The sequence below is a fragment of the Protobothrops mucrosquamatus genome, unplaced genomic scaffold, assembly GCF_001527695.2.
Source record: "Protobothrops mucrosquamatus isolate PMUCROS unplaced genomic scaffold, P.Mucros_1.0 scaffold534, whole genome shotgun sequence".
In the NCBI taxonomy this organism is placed as follows: domain Eukaryota; kingdom Metazoa; phylum Chordata; class Lepidosauria; order Squamata; family Viperidae; genus Protobothrops; species Protobothrops mucrosquamatus.
The window spans coordinates 499718-506128 of record NW_015386841.1 but is presented as its reverse complement, the minus strand read 5'-3'; the positions used below and the strand labels follow the sequence as shown (position 1 = coordinate 506128).

Here is a 6411-nt window from a genome sequence, read left to right as displayed (position 1 = left end):
CTCTCTCTTTTTTTTTGTTTTGCTGTTTTGCCTATTTAACCCAATGGCTTACCTACTTAGAGTAGCAAAGTAGGTAAAACAAAGCTTAAGAATATCTACATAGTTACATTGTGGCTGGGTAGCATTCTGCTTACTAAATTAACTCAACTTTCTCTTTAACCAAAAAAAAATAATAATCACTTACTTGCTAACAGAAAGCTAAGGTATCCTTGCTAGCTGCTGTTATGTCTGAAATAATTCTTTGAAAATCACACACTAAGAGTTTCTAAATGCAAATAGAAGATATGCAATTTCTCAGTAAGACAGGAATGAATGAAACTGTAGGAAATAACGAAGATGGAAAGGAGCTTTACTGAACAAAAGGGAGGACAAAGAGATAACATTTGGAAGTGGTCCAGGCAGATGCCTTCCTAGATCAATGACTATAAGGATGACAATGAGGAGAAAATACAGTACCATGGGACTTGTTGTAGCCAATGTACAAAAATAGCCTTCCTGTAGAATTAATTTCCTGGTTTGGTCTACTTAGTAGAATTGACCAAAACTGAATAAATGCTTATAACAGTCAGAGAAAATTGTTTTTGTGTACTTGCATTGGAACAATCTATATAAGCTTATTTGACCATGTGCTTAAGACTTGCCCATTGAACTGTTGTCAATGATCATCAGAAAATCTTTTCTGACATTGACCCCCATAATGGTTGATCAAATATTCACAATACAGCACAAAGAATTAAATGCTTTAAAATTGGTATAATAATTTTAGTGATGCCAAATATCATGTGTGCAAGGTAAATATGGGCTAGGAAAGTCCTTGGGAACACATTACTAAGATATGAATTAGATATATTCATACTATTTCTTACCCTTATAAAACCTACCTCTTATAGTCTTTACCATATTAGAAAAATGTGGTCATGTATTGAAGCATATGAACTGGGACCCACAAATTTTGGCTAGAAATTGTAATGAGCCTGTTATAGTTTGATTGTCTCTGTTAATAACAATTACCTTATTATTTTGTGTTGGGATAATTTTTCTCAGTATCAAGTTATATAGGCTGAGAGAAGGAAGAATTATTAATGAAAATTGAAGAGAACAATTAATTAAACAAGTCATAGCTAAATGCTGCAGGACAAGCTTAATATATGACTTTAACAGAGACTCATGGCATATACAACTAGTACAAAATAAAATAGCTTCCCAAATTAAGAAAAAATGTGTGTGTGTGTGCCTACCTCAAAATATGAAAGTTACATGAACTAGGAAAGTCATGCTGACTTGGACATTACTTGGATTAACAAAGTCCATGTCAGACATTAAAGAACCAGGAAAATCTGATTGTGAGTGGGCTACTGGAACCAACCATTCCTGGATGACACAAGAGATCCTGGAACTAATGGATTTTTACTGCAACAGTAGACTTAATGATAGGTGATAAACTGGGAGAGTGACATCAAGAGATCCCAGGAACAATATCAGAATTCTCTGTCCAGAAGAGTACAATGCTAGAACTCTCAAACTGCCAGGCCTCTGGTAGAGGAACTGAGATTGAGGAAGACACAGTTCACTCATAAAAGTGATCAGGGAATATTGTAACATCCAATTTCACTTTTCACACTTAATTTGAGCAAAACTATATGTGAACTTGATGTTATTTTCTATTCTATTGTTTATCTGGCTCCCCTCCCTGTACCAAACTGCTTAATGAGAACTCAACTTTTAATCTTTCATTGTACATGTAGAATGCAAGTAGGTTATTGTGTTTAGATAGTAATTTCAAAGCAACCTCGCTTCCTTTTATTCCTACAACAATGATACTGTGACTAAGTGGTCCAAGTCCAGTTGCCTCTTGAAAAACCACCTTTGAGACAAACATGACCTGGATGACTGAGAATCTCCATAGCTATTATCCACTAAGAGATTTTCCAAAAAAATTTCTACATTAGTGTATTTAGTTGGTGACTCATTCTATTTCCTTAAATCACTATTAACTATGCTTGCATAGTTAGAAATATGTGACTATGCTGATTAAGTAATAGAAATGTAAACAAAATCCCGCCCTGCATTATTTCTAGATTACTGCCTTTTTCTCCTTCATTACCCTTTTAGTATAAACCAGATCTTTGGCATGGAAAGCAGTGTATTAAATAAATGAATAATAACATTAAGACAATTGCATAAACTAATATGCATTCATGCCTGAGAAGATTTCCTGTCTGATGTTATGGAGAGGTATGCTTCAGAGAGAGAAATCTAGACCTGTACATTTTGTTCTGGTGAATTTAGAAATGTTAGCAGGTGGTGTCTTCAATGTTTCAGGGTCAAACTGAGGAATTCTTCAAGCAGCTGGCAATATTTTGGATACAAAGACCTTTATGAAAACTTCTTGTTACACAAAATGGGCAAAACTGTGTCATACATTGGAAATACTGAGATTTTTCAGGGTTAATTTTTTTCTTTTGTGGTAGGAGGAATTTGGTGTTTGCATCATTGGGGTCAGATAGGGCTCTGAAGCCATGAAGAGAGAGATTGAGACCTCTTTATCACCATAAAGCCTCAGGCAGTCAACCCTTATTCTTGAAACATATAGCAAAAAAACATTTGTGCCTCAGCATTTTCTTGCCTCTATCCCCTCAATATTGTTCTGTCCAACATTTAAAAAACCCATAGGGTCAAATAACTCTAAAACGTTGTGAAAGGAACAATCAAAGCACACTACTGACATGATATTTACAAGCCAACCTCATTATAAAAAGAAACTTCTCTTTCTTTGGTATTTTAAAAAGAAAACATTTCTGTTTACAAATTCCCTGTCTGTTGCTCTTTACTTCATGGGAAACATTGGACTTATCTGTGTACACAACTATAAATAACTGAATATAAGTGTTATTTGGGAAAATGATTTTTGGATGATTGCTTGCATGTAGATGCAGCCAAAATCTATGATCTTTGAAAGAAAAAAAAATATGAAGCCATGAAAACTGTAAGTAGAAAATGTTATTAAATACTGCTTCTTTGCACCCCATCCTGAAGTGACTTGAACAAAATGCTTATAGAAAATTGCACAGCAAGGCAAAACAATTTAAAGAACACAATGAAATATTCTAATTTTCTTTTAAATATATGAAAAAAGTAATAGTTGAATACATAAATCTTTAACATTGCAATTTAAACTTATTGTGGAATTACAAAAACCATGTATCTGTAAAAGTTTACATCATATTTCAGAAATCTAATAATTATTTGTATCATTTATTGTAATTTGTACATTAAAAACCATAATGAAAATACCCATATTTTCATGGAATCTTTTCTATAGACTGCCAAAAAAAACCCAAAAAACAACCCAACCCCATCTTAGGCATGTGGACTGAAAGCTGGACTGTCATTCGTAGACATCTGTTTGTGGGATCATTAATGAAAACCTAGATTTAAGACATAGATTTTATTTCATAGAACTTACATGTGTTAATATTCTCAGAATGGTAATTTAATGACTCAGAAGAACTGTAAAATCTTTTGTGATGGGACAGAACAAATCCACAAATATATGAAACAAATTGACTATGGCTAACAAGATGTCTTAAGATAGGACAAGCAGCCAAAAAAAATTACATTTGTGAAAATCTGTAATACACCACTGGCTCTCTACACATGTAATTGAATAAAACTGGAAGCAGAGTTCTGACAAAACTTAATGCTGAAAACTGATATCGTGTTTGATCTCTGGAGTCCCAGTAAGTGGTCTCAGATAATTTAATGTCCAGACCAGGCAGCATAAGTATATATCAAGGTCAAAAACTATTTCCTTTGCTTGCTACTATAACTCTCCCTTTCTTAACTACCATAATTCGCAAGAGATTCATTTTCAGGGTTATAGCCAAAACAAATGACAGGAAAAGTTCTACACGTGGAAAAAGAACTGACCGAGTATGGAGTGTCAATTAATAAGGGAAAAAACCAATTTTATTTTCTGATTCGTCTTCATGTTTGAAACCCAAGATTTGAGTCCATTTTAACAGCCAGTAACAAGCATAGATCCAAATATTGAATGATCTTTTTCTATCAGTATTACTCAGTTATCATTACTTTTTCAAAAAACCATTCTACATTTTTTTCAAAATGGCTAGAATTCTTCCTACTATTCAATATTTCTCACTGAGTGGATTCTATTTTAGTAGTAATAGTGGCTTGGATTTATATTACATTACCAGATTCTGACCTGTTAAAATCAATTGAACAGATACTAGACTTAATCTTAGCCAAAAGGCTAGACTGTAACAGTTAAGATTTGCACTTTCATAGGCAATTAACCCACCATTATAGTAGCATATGTACATTTTTGTTCTACAATCCTTATGCTAGTATTTTATTTCATTCATTTTATTCTGTTTTTGTGTTGCATATTTTCAATTTTTTGGTCATTGACCAAATAAACAATATTATTATCAGTATCAGTATCAGTATCAGTATCAGTATCAGTATTATTATTATTATTATTATTATTATTATTATTATTATTATTATTATTATTATTATTATTATTATTATTATTATTATTATTATTATTATTATTATTATTATTATTATTATTATTATAAAATGAACAAATTATTGAAGGTTATATGGCTATTAAAATACTTGAATATTTATTAGCTTGCTGTGATTGTTTTCATATGTACAAATGCAGAAATCCACTTACAGGTCTACTCAGCAACTACTTGTGTATTAGCATGTATGTTTAAAAGTTATAATTCTGTGACTTCTGAGGAAAAATGGTGGACTGAAGAGGGTTCTGTGAAAAGCAGAGCTGACGAGCACAGCAGAATGAAAAGCCAGTTAGATCAACTCTTTATAATTTCTTTCTGGACAAGGAAAGGGCTTAAATTCATCTATAACTGTTCCAGACAGTTGTTCCTCATGAGGAAACTGCACAACAGTGCAATGAGTTTAGAGCTTTGGGAAATGAAATAATAGCCATTTTGTTTAAATGTGCAGTCAGCATCTTTTAAAGAAGAGTGACCTGGATAATTTTATTATGTTGGATTTACAAAAAGAGGTTTGTTAAAACTCTGAAGAGTTTTGTGAGAAGGGGCAAAATACAGATGAAAATAAATCAAGTTCTAGGGCATTATTTGAAGGGACTGAAAATCAAAATTAAAAGGAAAGAATATAAAGTTAATTTATTCGATCAAACTTAAAATAGATATAGTATGTCAATATGCTTACTTTAAGTAAAATAAAAATATTTATAATTTTCTATCACAAATGCATAGATTTATAGCAAAAATAAATGTATATAAAGCAGTTATGCTTATGATCCTACACAGCCACACAAGAATTTATATCAGTGATAGAAAAGATACAACAATGATCTGCTAGTCTTACATTTTTTCGTCTTCCAGACTTCCATATTCATGTCCTTTGCGTATTTATCCACCTTCATATTCATTATGTGCTATCTCAATATCGGTTTTCTTTAAAATCTGAAAAAATGCACTTATTTAAAATACATATTTTGCATGTATTTTAATATACATACTTTGCATATTACATACATAATAAACATAATTTATGCATAATTGTCTACAGTGTAGACAAATTGATATGCATTGTTGCTTAATACAACTGCACCAAAAGTTGGAGTATCAAAAGATTATTGCATTCAAGTTCACATTCAAACAAAATAAAGAATTAGGCAAGTTTACATTAAATTTAAATTGAGTGATTTCATCCCTGCCATTCCTAATTAAACCACTTTGTAAAAACAAAACAAAATTGATAATATCTGAAACCAATATAAACTACTCCTATCTGCTAATGATATGCTAGATCAAAAAGCATGCTGATATGATTATGCAATTGCAACAAATATAATTCTGTGGATTCTGTTGCTATACTAATGGTTGATACCCATCAATTGCTAGTAATAAAAATATATGAGTTGTAATTTGAAATAAACTATGAATATATCAATGAACCAATCATTCTCCAAGTGAAATTGCTAGTCAGATAAGCAAGAACAAAGTCAGGATAGATATAATAAAGCAGTGAAATAAAACCTAGGAAATTCTTTCCAAATTACATGGATTAATTTTCACATTGCCTATATGATATTTGTTATAATGATAGTCTAATAAATATATTATTATATACAGAAAAAACAAGGGAACATCAAGGTACTCAACACTACTATATTTGACATACTGGTACTGGTATTGTCTTGACATTGATGTTTGTAGAGTGTATAGACCTAAAACAGTTTTCAGATTTGACTTCATTTATGGATTTGTTGTTCATCAGTGCTCAGCATGTTATTCAACATAATTTAAATACATTGTAGCTCCCTGATGAATTTACCCTAAAGCAATTTTCCTGAACCTGATGCTTTCCAGAGGTTTTGACCTA

The 6411-nt window shown here is 31.6% G+C and overlaps 1 pseudogene; it reads right to left on the bottom strand.

The window, feature by feature from the left end:
• Positions 1-4164: 4164 nt before the first annotated feature.
• Positions 4165-4284, bottom strand: LOC114922621 (annotated as a pseudogene).
• Positions 4285-6411: the final 2127 nt, after the last annotated feature.